At 38.8% G+C, this 14310-nt stretch overlaps 1 protein-coding gene across 5 annotated transcripts in view; it reads left to right on the forward strand.

Moving 5' to 3' along the window:
* Nucleotides 1–14310, forward strand: part of rad51b (RAD51 paralog B) — a 397175-nt gene that overhangs the window by 149076 nt on the left and 233789 nt on the right. The window lies entirely within an intron of this gene.

The raw sequence follows: 14310 nt of genomic DNA on the forward strand, positions 1-14310 counted from the left end.
AAATCAGAGACAATTTTCTGAATCTGCTATTTTATTGAAGATGTGGTCAGGCAATGAATGTCGAAACACAGATTGGGAATCACTTTATAGAGAAATAATTAAAGTTTGTCATTTTATAACATTGATGATGGCTATAATAGTAGCCTGAAATATTGCTACCAGAAAGGATTAAATTTAGTTATTTTGACACTGTACAGTCAGTCTCCAAGTTATAAACAAGATAGTTTCTGTAGGTTTGATCTTAAGCTGAATTTGTTTGTAAGTCAGAATAGGTACATTTTAACGTATGTTTCTCTCTCTCTCTCTCTCTCTCTCTCTCTCTATCTCTCTCTCCTTGGAGGGAGGGAAAGGGGCAGGTACCACATGCCTCTGGGCATGAGCAGAGTGCTCTCTCTCTTAGGCCTTGTCCAACTTGGGCCCTCCCTCCAGGTGTCTTGGACTTCAACTCCCACCATTCCTAATAGCCTCAGGCCCATTTCTATTCCTTTTCCCTTTCTTTTTCTGCTTAAGCAGCTAAAGGCCTTCTCTCCATCGGGAGAGGCCTTCGTGAGGGAAAAAAATACTTGAGGAATCCGTTCCCCTCACGCTGTGCGGCCCCGACCACACCGTTTGCTAAAGGGTGGAAACTGCTTAGCCATTACTTGCACCGTTGCTAAGGGGAGAGGCCGTCTGTTACAACAGTTGCTAAGGGAGGAGCAGAGTGCTTGGCTGTTGCTAAGAGGAGGAGGAGTCTGTTAGGACGGTAGCTAAGGGTGGAGGTGACTGATGGCAATTGCTTTTGGGATTGTTTTTAACTTTCTAAGGTGGGTTAGGTTTGTGAGAGTATGCTTAAAACACTCACCAGGTCGAATGTTATGTTGTGTCCAAATTTCATAGCCATCGGTGGAATAGTTTGGGAGATATGATGTCCCTAATGGACGGACATTACATTTATAGATAGATAGATAGATAGATAGATAGATAGATAGATAGATAGATAGATAGATAGAGATATAAAAGCTTTGGATAGCATAGGGAAGAGTTAATACACCTGTAGTGTATGTTTTACTCTCTGTGCCCCTAAGAATAAAACAGAAGATTTCACCTCACTTTCTGTCCCTGTGATAATTAGGCTTTTTGTGGAAACAAGGATTGGTAATAAAGCTTAAGTTGAGACACCTTTTCCTCATGATAACTCTTTCAGAAGTGGATTTCCCTTCCTAGGAGTATATTTTCTTACTTCCTGTTGTCTCATCTCCATTCTTAACTCTGAGTTGTTTTAAGTCGAATGTTTGTAATTTGGGGACTGCCAGTATTAATTACTAATTAACTACAAGTAACTACGAGAACTTTCTAACTAGATGTGATGAAAATTCATTTGTTTATCCAGCCCTTTTTCCAATCCAGGGCTCAAGCAGATTATAAAAGTTAAAATAGATACAGCTAATAGTTTTACATCATATAAAAGGTGACTCTTCATCTTCCTACCATGCGATTTTATCTAGAGTGTAATATAGTTTGTGGCAATAGACTTTAATGTAGCATGTTATAAAAAATGCCCTAGCCTTCAGATTACCTCTTCCTTGTATTGTAGAGCCTGTCCCACCTTAACATTTCATCAGAATCCATCACTGGATTATTATAAGAGAAATAAAGTGACTACAGCCTATGTAGACAAGTGTGTCCCATGTCATTGTATGTGCATGGCCAGGACTGATTCCCTGCAAAACAGGCCCAGGGAGTCAAATTCATGTAGAATACAGTTATCAATACAATCTATATATATAAAAGGATAAAAAAATTTCGGCCTAGGACAAAACAACAAAACTACATATCCCAGAAATACTAAACTTGGCAACACAACCCCTCACCCATGCCTCTGTGTTCATACAACAAAAAGAAAAGAAAATTAAAGTCCTAATTAGAGGGAGAGGAATAATTGTTTTTTATCCAATTGCTGCCAGTTACAAGGCTAAACTCTGCCCACTTGGTCTCCTAGCAACCTACTCAGCCCAGGGGACAGGCACAGTTAGGCCTCAGGCCTCTTCCACACTGCCTATAAGATACAGATTATCTGATTTGAACTGGATTATATGACAGTGTAGACTCAAGGTCCTTCCAATATTACCCATTTATAACCTTATATTATCTGCTTTGAACTGGATTATCTTGAGTCCACGCTGCCAGATAATTCACTTCAGTGTGCATTTTAATACAGCTGTGTAGAAGGGGCCTCATATAATCCAGTTCTAAGCAGATAATATAAGATTATAAATATATAGTAGAGTCTCACTTATCCAACATAAACAGGCCGGCAGAACGTTGGATAAGTGAATATGTTGGATAATAAGAAGGGATTCAGGAAAAGCCGATTAAACATCAAATTAGGTAATGATTATACAAATTAAGCACCCAACATCATGTTATACAACAAATTTGACAGAAAAAGTAGTTCAATGCTCAGTAATGCTATGTCGTAGTCACTGTATTTACAAATTTAGCACCAAAATATCACAATGAATTTAAAACATTGACTACTAAAAGGCAGACTGCGTTGGATAATCCAGAACACTGGATAAGCGAATGTTAGATAAGTGAAATTCTACTGTAATATGAAATAATTACTGTGGTAATCCAGTCCAACCCAATTCTGCCATGGAGGACACAATCCAAGCACACCCAACAGATGGCCACCCAGCCTCTTAATAATAATAATAATAATAATAATAATAATAATAATAATAATAATAATAATATCATACAATCATAAGGTTAGGAGACACCCCTAAGGATCATCCAGTTCAACTTCCTTCTACCATGCAGGATGACACAAATGAAGCACTCCTGACAGATGGCCATCCAATATCTGCACAATAATAATACACATAGAATCATAGCATCAGACAGTTAGGAGACACGCCTAAAGGCCATCCAGTCCAACCCAATTCTGCCATGCAGGACACAATCCAAGCACTCCCAACAGATGGCCACCCAGCCTCTCAATACTAATACTACTACTACTACTACTACTACTACTAATAATAATAATAATAATAATAACAGCAACATTATACAATCCTAAGGTTTGGAGTGACCCCTAAGGATCATCCAGATCAACTTCCTTCTACCATGCAGGAGGACACAATCCAAGCACTCCTGACAGATGGCCATCCAGCCTCTACATAATAATGATGAGTCCCCTCGGGTGAGAAGGGCGGGATATAAATGTTGTAAATAAATAAATAAATAAATAAATAAGATGATGATAATAATAATAATAATAATAATAATAATAATAATAATAATAATAGAAGCATAGAATCCAAGAGTTTGGAGAGACCCCTAAGGGCCATCCAGCCCAACCCTTTCTACTATGCAGCAGGACAATCCAAGTATTCACAACACATGGAAACATATAAATACTATACACTACTACACGGGGACATAGACCCCCTCTACCCTCACCACTTTAACAGTACACAAACAACCAAATGCATATTAAATATAAAAACAACCATACAACAAACGTTCAGTACCACCACTACCTCAACAAGTTCTCACCAACACCACCAGACAACGCCACAGTTGTCTGTGGCACAGCTAGTACTCATATATAAGTCAAGGGCAGGTTTTGGGGACCTAATTACAATTTTTTTTATGACTCGTGGGAAGTCGAGGGACATTTAGCAGATAGGGGAAAGCGCTAGCATGCCTCAAGAGGCCAGCCATCCTTGGTTGCCGCTGCCACCATTCGGACATTTAGAAAGGTCAGAAGTGGACCCACGGCAGAGAGATTATCAGGGGTTGCTTCTTTTAGGTTCTCCTGGGAAAGACCAAGCTCTCGTCTTTCCTCACTCTACTCAGAGAAAAGGATGTCTCCTTCTTTGATAAGAATTAAGGCAGAGTACTTATATTGACCTGTGGATAGAATCATAGAATCACAGAGCTGGGAGAGACCACATGGGCCATCTCGTCCAACCCCCTACCATACACAAAAGCACAATTAAATTACCCCTGACAGATGGTCATCCAGCCTCTGTTTAAAAGCCTCCAAAGAAGGAGCTTCTACCACACACTGAGGCAGTGAATTCCATTGTTGAGCAGCTCTTACGCTCATGAAGCTCTTCCCAATGTTCATGTGGAATCTCCTTTCTTTTAATTTGAACTCCTTGTTCCAAGTCCTAGTTTCCAGGGCAGCAGAAAACAAACCTTCTCCCTCTTCCTTATTACATCTTTTCAAATATTTATACATGACTATCATGTCTCCTCTCCATCTTCTCTTCTGCAGGCTAAACATCCCCAGGACTTTAAGCCAATGGTCTCCAGATGTTTGATCATTTTAGTTGTCCTCCTCTGGACAGCTTGTCAATATTTACAGTAGAGCCCCGGTCATCCGAGATAAAGGGGCGGGCCCCATCTCGGATATCTGAATGGCTCGGATAGGGTGAAGTCTCGTGGAGGAATGCCCCTCTGTGAGACCTTGCCCCTTGGAAAGCACTTCGCCATCGCTCCTGGCTAGGCCGCTCTTCCTGAGATTGCCCAGTGCACCATTCTGGCTGCCTATCAGTCCAAGGCAGGGAGGCTGCCATGGTTCCCGGGACGTGCCCGGGTTGCAGATACCTCCATGCCTCTCTCTCTCACACACACACAGACATACATGATTATCGGGCGGACGGTTCTAGGGAAGGCAAGAGGAAGACCTGGGGCCTGCTCCGCCTCAGAGGCAGCCAAACTGGGGGGTCGAGCTCAGTCACGACTTCTCTCTCCCCCCCCTTCCCTCTTTCCTCTTGTTGAGGTGCCTCACCTTTTGCTGCACACCTAGGGCGTTGACGCTGCCTGTCGCAGAGCCTCATATTGCATCCCACTTCTTTCTTTCTTTCTTTCATCCCTGCACGAGGCCTCGCCTCTTGGGAAGCACCTCGCCATCGCTGCTAGGCAGCAGCGATCGCGGGGCGCTTCCTCCTTCCTCTCCTCTCGAACTTGAGAGAAGGAGAGGGAGAGGGAGGGGCACCCCCGGCGGCGCCTCGGATAATACAGAGCCTCCGTTAAACAGAGCTCGGTTAACCGGGGCTCTACTGTATCTTGAATTGTGGTGCCCAGAATTTGACACAGTATTCCAGGTGAGGTCTAACAAAAGCAGAATATGTGTTTCAAATAATTTTATTGATGCTTTCAACATATAAATAAAATCACACCGATGTAAGGGTAGGTGGGGGGTGTGTGGAGGGAGAATCCGACAGCGTGAAGGAAAGTAAAAAAAATAATTAAAAAAAATGTTTATACATAAATATAGAAAAAAGAGAATAAGAAAAAAAAAAACCTCGATCCAAAGACCAATAAAGATATACAAAGACAGACGTACAGACTTTTGCTTAAAATTGACTTCCATCTTTGCACAGTGTCCTATACAACAATAAATCACAAAATTTTGTTCCTTCATCCATTTCCATCTAGTGTCCTTATTATGTATGTTTCCATTTATATACATGTTCTATTCCTTTACGAGACTTTTATTCCTTTCTAGATAATTACCTTATGTTCTGTTTCTTTCAAATAGGTTATTACCAATTCCCAGTTTGTCTGTTTTTTTGGTCTCCCTTGATTGTTTTGTAGCAAATAGGTTAATTTATCCATATTCATCACATCCCAAATCTTTGTTAACCAACCATTTACATCCGGTATTTCTTTATCTTTCCAGACCTTGGCGAAGTTCATCCTCGCTGCGGTAGTGAGATAATTAAAAAGGATCTCCTTGTTCCTATCTTTTTCTATATTTAACATCCCCAAGAGGAAATATTTTGGGTTCAGATCAATTCTAATCTGCAACATCTTTTGAATTCTTTGGTGCACTTCTTTCCAGTAGGACATTGCCTTTTTACATGTCCACCAACAGTGAAAAAAGGTCCCTACTTCCTCCCCACACTTCCAGCATTTATTTGATGTTTTATTGTAGAATTTTGCAATTTTTTGTGGGGTCCAGTACCATCTGTAAAACATTTTTATCCAATTTTCCTTCATATCTGTGGCATATGTACATTTGAGTCTAATATTCCAACTTTTTTCCCATTCAGCCAATTGTATCGGTTTCCCAAAATTTTTTGCCCATTCTGTCATACACGTCTTGATTGGTTCTGTTTCCCATTCCAGCAACTTTTTGTAAATTTTTGATATTGTCTTCTTTTCCAGTTGCATTATCTTATCCCAAAAACTCTCTTTGTCCTCAAATCCTAATTTTTTATCTTTATTATAATAGTCTCTTAGTTGCATGTACTGGAGCCATCCTATGTTTTTAAATTCTGTATTTAATTCTTCCTGATTTTTCAAATTGTAAGAGTTATTTACTCTGATTAATATGTCTTTATATCTTGGCCAGTTTTCCATACCCAATTCCCTTCTCTGACACGCCTCTAACGGGGATATCCATAACGGTGTTTTTGAGTATAGTCTCTTCTTGTATTTATCCCATATTTTCAGCAGTGATGATCGAATAAAATGATTCCCAAAATTTTTTTCTATTGACTTTTTGTTATACCATAAGTATGCGTGCCACCCTGATCTTAAGTCCGCCCCTTCTAATGCTGTGATTTTTGTTTTTTGGAGAGTGGCCCAGTCTTTTACCCACATTAATCCGCAGGCGTCATGATAGAGTTGGAGATTTGGGAAGGCTAGCCCCCCCTTTTTTTTCTCATCCATCAAATATATTCTTTTAATTCTTGGTTTCTTCCCCATCCATATAAATTTACTCAAATCTTTATTCCATCTTTTGAATCTTAACGAGTTTCTTATAATTGGGATATTTTGGAAGAGAAATATCATTTTTGGCAATACAGTCATTTTTATTGCGGCTACTCTCCCTAATAATGATAATTTTAAGTGTTTCCATTTTTCTAAATCTTTTTTAATTTCTTTCCATTTGGTATCGTAATTATTTTCTAGAAGCTGGGAGTTTTTAGCCAATAGTATTATTCCTAAATATTTAATTTTTTTTTGACTTGGATACCTGTTAGTTCTGTCAATTCCTTTTGTCTAGTATTAGTCATATTTTTTGTTAATATCATAGTTTTGTCTAGATTTATTTTTAGTCCTGATATTCTTTCGAATTCTTTAAATTTGGCTAGCCAAATATTTATTGTTTTAATTGGATCCTCTATTATATATATCAAATCGTCAGCGAATGCTCTAATTTTATATTTATGTTTTCTGATACTGGCTCCTTTTAATTGGGGGTCGTTTCTAATATTATTTAGTAACAGTTCTATTGCAAAGATAAATAGAAGAGGGGATAGTGGGCAGCCCTGTCTTGTTCCTTTCTGGATTTTAAAGTTTTTGGATTCCAATGAGTTAATTTTTATTTTAGCTTCTTGTTGGTCATAAATTTGATTAATCGCGTTAGTAAATTTATATCCCATATCCAATTCCTTTATCATTAATTTAATAAGATCCCAATTTAAGTTGTCGAAGGCTTTTTCCATGTCTATCGTTAGTAACGCCAATTCTTCCTTTTTTGTACCCTCGTAGTATTCAATTATGTTTATGATTTCCCTCACATTATCTCTCATTTGTCTTCTGGGCAGGAAACCTGTTTGATCCTCCCCTATCCAATCGGTCAGAAATTCCTTCAATCTCTCTGCTAATATATTTGAAAAAATGTTATAGTCTGAGTTTAACAAAGATATGGGTCTATAGTTCTTCACTGATCTTGAGTCTTGCCCTTCTTTTGGGATAACTGTTATTGTTGCGTAGCGCCATGAGTCTGGCACTTTTTTGTTTTCTAAGATTTCATTCATGATTTTTTTTAAGAATGGGATCATTTCTTCCGCGAACGTTTTGTAGTACAGCCCATTTAGTCCGTCAGGACCTGGCGCCTTGTTACTCTCCATGCTATTAATTGCTTTTTGGATTTCTTTTTCCGTTATTTCTTTATTTAATAATTCCCTCTGTTTTTCTGTTATTTTAGGTATTTTTTGGTTACTAAGGAATTCCCCTATCTTATCCTTTCTAATATTATCTTTGGAGTATAGTTTACTGTAGAATTTGTTAAATTGGGCCGCTATCTCATGCTCTGTAGTATATCTTTTCCCGTCTGAGTTTAGTTCTGTTATTGTTCTAGCCTCTTTTTTCTTTCTAATTTTCCAGGCTAGCAATTTTCCCGGTTTGTTGGCGTTTTGAAAGTGCTGCTGTTTCAGAAATTTTAACTTATTGGCCATCTCTTCTAAATCTATAGAGGTCATTTGTTTCCTCAATATTTCCAAATCTTGTTTTACTTTGCCATTAGTCGGATCTTGTTTTAGTTTGTTTTCATTCCGTTTGATTTCTTCCTTTAAATTGGTTCTAATTTTATTCTTAACTTTGTTTTTCTGGGCATTTTGTTGAATAAAGTGTCCGTGCATAAATGCTTTACTCGTGTCCCAGATTACTTGTGGGGGGACCTCAGTCGTGTTATTTATTTCGAAGTATTCCTGGAGGATTTTTTTATTTTTTATAATATCTCCTTCTGATTTAATGAGATTCCCATTTAATCTCCAGTTATAGTTTCTTTGTTTCTTATTAATTATGAATTCTATTGGGCAGTGATCCGAGATATACCGAGGCAGGATGTTTATTTTTGACACTTTAAGGATCATTGGGGAGGTCATCCAAACCATATCTATTCTCGCCCAGATATTATGTCTGTTGGAGAAGTAAGTAAAGTCCCTTTGCTCATCGTGGTGGATCCTCCACACATCTTTTAGATCCCAGTCTTGTAAAGCCTTCACAAATTTCGTTGGTAATAAGCCTGATCGTGTTCTTACCTCTTTTTTTTTATTTGTACAGCCTCCCTTTTTGTCTATCTCTGGGTCAATTATTCCATTAAAATCCCCCAATATTATTAGTTCATCGAATTCTTGTTCATCTATTTTCTTTTTTAAGTTTTCTAGGAATGTTATTTTTGGACCATTTGGAGCATAGATATTGCAAATTAGAATTGTCTGATTTTCTGTCCTAATCTTTGCACCAACCCATCTGCCATCCTCATCCTTGAATGCTATTTCTGGATTCAATTTCTCATTTATATACAACACTACCCCCCTTTTCTTCTCCTTAGCTGTCGATGAGAATACAACACCTAGACCCTTGTGGGATAGTAGTTCTTCGTGTCTATGGCAGATGTGTGTTTCCTGAAGGGCTATTAAATCAAATCTCGACTTCTTTAAATGGTTGAATAATCTATTTCTTTTATTAGGGGAATTTAATCCATTGATATTGTTTGAGTGACATTTTATTTCCATATTGTTTTCTTAATCCTCTTTTGCTTCTTTTTCCTCTAAGTCTATCAAATTTGGGAGTTGTGCGACGGGTTTAATAGAGTGGTTCTCAGGGGAAATGGCTCTGGCTCTTTTCTTATCCCTTTCCAGTTCTTCTTCCGGGGGGCTAATATTTGGGTTTGGTTTAGTTTTTTCTTTCATTAGTAATTTGTAGAAGTCCTTCGCTTTATCCTCTGTTGTGATCCAGTGTTGTTCTTGTTTGTAGGTGGCCATGATTCCTTCTCTTCTTTCCCACCTAAATCTAATGTGCCTTTTTTTTAGTTCCTCCGTGAGAAAGAGATATTTCTTCCTTTTTTGCATAGTGATAGTCGGATATTCCCTGAGGATTGTTACTTTTAATCCTTTAAATCTGATAGTATTTTTTTGGCTTAGTCTCAGTACTTCCTCTCTGGTTTTCCTTCTCTCAAAATGGACCACCACGTCTCTTGCTACTTTATTTTTCTTTGAAAAATTTGTTGTTACTCTGAAGGCTTTTTCTATGTTCTCTTCCATTTCTTCATCTTGCACTTGTAACAGATCTGCTAGAATTTGAGTTACTATTTGCTTCACATTTTCTCTTGGTTCTTTTACTATATTTCTTATTCTCACTTGGAACTCTAATTCTTTCCTTTCTAGTCTTTCTTGTCTTTCTTCTAATTTGGTGTTCCTCAATTCTAATTTTTCTAGTTTTGTTTTAAAATTGTCTTGTGTTTTTTCTAATTTTTTGTTGTCTTCTTTTATATCTTTAATGTCTTCCTGCAAGCCTTTCATTTCTTTTTTAATTTCTGTAAACTCTTCTGTAAGGTCTTTTTTCATTATTGTCAGCTGGTCCTGAAACGTTTTTTGGTTCTCTGCAATTCTCTGAAGTTCCCTCATAATGTCTTTCAGGTTCACCTCCTCCGAGATTGATCCCTTTCTTGCGGAGACTTTCTTGTCTTCTATCTTTGTTCTTGGGGTAGTCATCTTCAATAGCTTTATTTTCAGTTTTACTTTCTCTGAGTTTCTCTAAATTAATGGGGTGAATTTAGATATATAAGCATTAACAGTATTTCATAGCATTACCATTTGATTTTGTCCTGATCTATTATGGGGGGGTTGGTACACTTAAGTCCTTTCCCAAAAGTCCTTTCCCAAAATTTCTCTGTTAGTCTATCGGCACTTTCCCCAATTGATGAGAGGTTTCTTACTAGCTCCCTCCCCTACTCCTTGTAGAGCCCCGGTCATCCGAGATAAAGGGGTGGGCCCCATCTCGGATATCTGAATGGCTCGGATAGGGTGAAGTCTCGTGGAGGAATGCCCCTCTGTGAGACCTTGCCCCTTGGAAAGCACTTCGCCATCGCTCCTGGCTAGGCCGCTCTTCCTGAGATTGCCCAGTGCACCATTCTGGCTGCCTATCAGTCCAAGGCAGGGAGTCTGCCATGGTTCCCGGGACGTGCCCGGGTTGCAGATACCTCCATGCCTCTCTCTCTCACACACACACAGACACACATGATTATCGGGCGGACGGTTCTAGGGAAGGCAAGAGGAAGACCTGGGGCCTGCTCCGCCTCAGAGGCAGCCAAACTGGGGGGTCGAGCTCAGTCACGACTTCTCTCTCCCCCCCTTCCCTCTTTCCTCTTGTTGAGGTGCCTCACCTTTTGCTGCACACCTAGGGCGTCGACGCTGCCTGTCGCAGAGCCTCACATTGCATCCCACTTCTTTCTTTCTTTCTTTCATCCCTGCACGAGGCCTCGCCTCTTGGGAAGCACCTCGCCATCGCTGCTAGGCAGCAGCGATCGTGGGGCGCTTCCTCCTTCCTCTCCTCTCGAACTTGAGAGAAGGAGAGGGAGAGGGAGGGGCACCCCCGGCGGCGCCTCGGATAATACAGAGCCTCCGTTAAACAGAGCTCGGTTAACCGGGGCTCTACTGTATCTTGAATTGTGGTGCCCAGAATTTGACACAGTATTCCAGGTGAGGTCTAACAAAAGCAGAATAGAGAAGCACATGACTTCCCTTGATCTAGACACTATACTCTTTTTAATACAGCCCAAAATCCCATCGGGTTTTTAAGTTGCTGCATCGCATTGTTGGCTCATGTTTAACTTGTTGTCCACTAAGACTCCAAGATCTTTTTCATGTGCTCTGTTGTTGAGCCAGGTGTCACCCATCTTAAGTGTAGTATCTTACATTTCTTCTTGCTGAAATTCATTTTGTTAGTTTTTGCCCAACTATAATCTGTTAAGGTCATTTTGAATTCTGATCTTGTCTTCTGGAGTATTAGCTATCCCTCCTAATTTGGTGTCATCTGAAAACTTGATAAGCATGTTCTCTAAACTTTCATAAAGATGTTGATCAGCACGGGGCCCAGGACCAAAACCTGCGGCACTCCAGTAGTAATTTATTTCAAAGATGAAGAGGTACTGTAGGTGAGCACCCTTTGGGTTTGGTTGCTTAACCAATTACCAATCTACCTAACAGTAGTATTGCCTAGCCCACATTTTACTAGTTTGTTTGAAAATGATCATGGGGGACCTTGTCAGTAGCCTTACTGAAATCAATATAGGTTACAACCACAGCAGTTCCTGCATCTACCAAGCTTGTAACTCTATTGAAAAAGAGAGATAAGATTAATCTGGCATGACTTATATTTGAGAAATCCATGTTGACTCTTAGTGATCACAGCATTCTTTTCTAAGTGATTGCAGACTGCCTCTTTAATGATATGCTACAGAATCTTTCCTGGTATTGATGCTAGGCTGGCTGTACAGTAATTGTTTGGGCCCTCTTCTTGAAGATAGGGACAACATTTGTGTTCCTCCAGTCTGCTGTGACTTCTCCCATTCTCCAGGAATTCTCAAAGATTATTGTTTCTGAAATGGCTACTGTTAGTTCCTTCAATACTCTTGGATGTAGTTCATCTGGCCCAGAGACTTGAATTCGTTTAGAATAGGCAGGTATTTCTTGACTACTTCTTTACCTATTTTGGATTGCACATGTCCTATTGTCCTCTCGCTGTTTGGTACTTGTTCTGTTTTTCCAAAGCTCTCTTCAGTTTTTTTCAATCCGCTTCCCGTTCTTTGCTTCTGAGCATTGTCCAATATGCGAATGCATCTTTAAATGAATCTTTTTCTAAAGACATTCGTTTCAAGTCAGCTTCCATTCAATCCCCTGATTGGTTCTAACTTTCTGAGGCTGAAATGTTTCCAGATATTATCTTAGATTTAATGAAACTTTTGTGGGAAGAATATGTGCTTAACAATGATGCCATAGCTTGTGTGTGCATGTGGATGTCAGCCCAGGTGTTTTTTTCCCCCATTAATATTTATACTAAAATTCCAAGACTTACATATACATGTGGTCTCTTCCAACTCTATGATTTTGTGATTCTATGAGTATATAGGGTAGCTATTTGTCATGATTATTAAATATTAATCCAAATATCAAAGACAATATATTGCTTATATATATATATATATATATATATATATATATATATTGCAATATATATCGCTGAATATAAGTTGCTAGGAAATTCCAGTGCCAGGGAGCCACTGTGCTTATGCACATCCCATAAGCATTACATTGCATTAACAGATTGCTGGATTCCAGAGGCCTTTGATCTGATCCAGCATGGTTACTCTTAGTTATTCAATGGGAATCTAGACAGACTTCTTGAAAAAAGAAAAGAGAATTTGTGTGTGTAAGAGAAAAAAACATGCACCATGGGAAAGAAAGAAAAGAAAGAGGAAGTTAACAGAGAAAAGGATGTTGTGTGCTAATAATAATGGACTAACAGAGTGGGCTTAATAAATCGTTAAAATAGAGAGAAAGAATGTTTTTCTGTGGTTGAAGTAGTGACACACCCTTCTTGCATTAATAAAATGTCCCTCAGAGTGACTGGATTCATAATTCAGAGTGACTTGGACATCCCTGAGCTACAGTAATATTTACTAATTCTTGTGAAAGTCTCAAGCACAAACAACTCTCAGAATTTGTTTGGTTGTGAGCAACTCTTTAAACAAGCATTTCAAGCATTAAGTGTTCCAGCATGTTAAAAATTAAAAAAACACTTGAGGGGATAACATTTTGACACATGTTGAGTTCTCTTCATTGTTACAGCTGCAAACTCTTTAAATCTATTGCAAACCTATTTGTGCAAGCTCCTTACAATGGCAGCTATAGTTTACCCCTGTGTTTCATAGAGACATGCTCTGAAATAGAATGATTCATAATTTGTCAAATACTCAATTTTACTAGAAAGTTTTTAGCAAATCATAAGTGATTAGGCATCCTTTGTAGCCTCAAATCTGTTAAAATTTGCTTCCTGAAATTAAATACATAGCAGTGGTAATAAAATATCTGGTTTTGGTTAGCATTTTGAGTAGAATAAACTGACAGCACATCATACTAGCTAATGGCCAGAGTATTGGATTACACTTTCCTGCCGCACTATACAGCCACCCATGTCTATCATTTGGATCCCCCTGAAATTGACTTTAATGTTAGTGATGATTTATGCTCCAGCATTAGATGTTCGTGAATGGAAAGAAACTCTTGTTAACAGTAACTGAAAGTCTGTGTGGTGTGGGTATTCTGGGTAGGAATACAAAATATCACATTTCAGGCACATTTTACATGTGCGCATGTAGAAACAGTCCATTAGAAACAAGAGCTCTGTGGAAGCAAAGAATTAAATCCAAATGTTGCTTGAGTTCATGGAGTCATTCTGTAGACAGATTAGACTTCAAAGGGTAATAGATTGCTCCCACATATTTAAGGCGATGCCTGGATCATTTAAACTTAGAAATAAAGAAAGACATAATTGGGTTGTAACTATTTTTAGTTGAAGCTTCAATGCTGGTGGTTGATGTGTGATTCAGTCCTTTTAAAAGATGCCCATGATTTGAACATGACCCACACTATCCTGCAAATGACTGTTTAAATCATGTTCAGATAACAGTGTTTTGAGAAACTGAAGCAAATGTAAGATTTCATTTCATTCATATCTATGCTATGATGACTAATAGCACTAAAGATTTGTAAGCGGCCCTGAGAATGTGCCAGACAG

The sequence above is a fragment of the Anolis carolinensis genome, chromosome 1, assembly GCF_035594765.1.
Source record: "Anolis carolinensis isolate JA03-04 chromosome 1, rAnoCar3.1.pri, whole genome shotgun sequence".
NCBI classification, from domain to species: domain Eukaryota; kingdom Metazoa; phylum Chordata; class Lepidosauria; order Squamata; family Dactyloidae; genus Anolis; species Anolis carolinensis.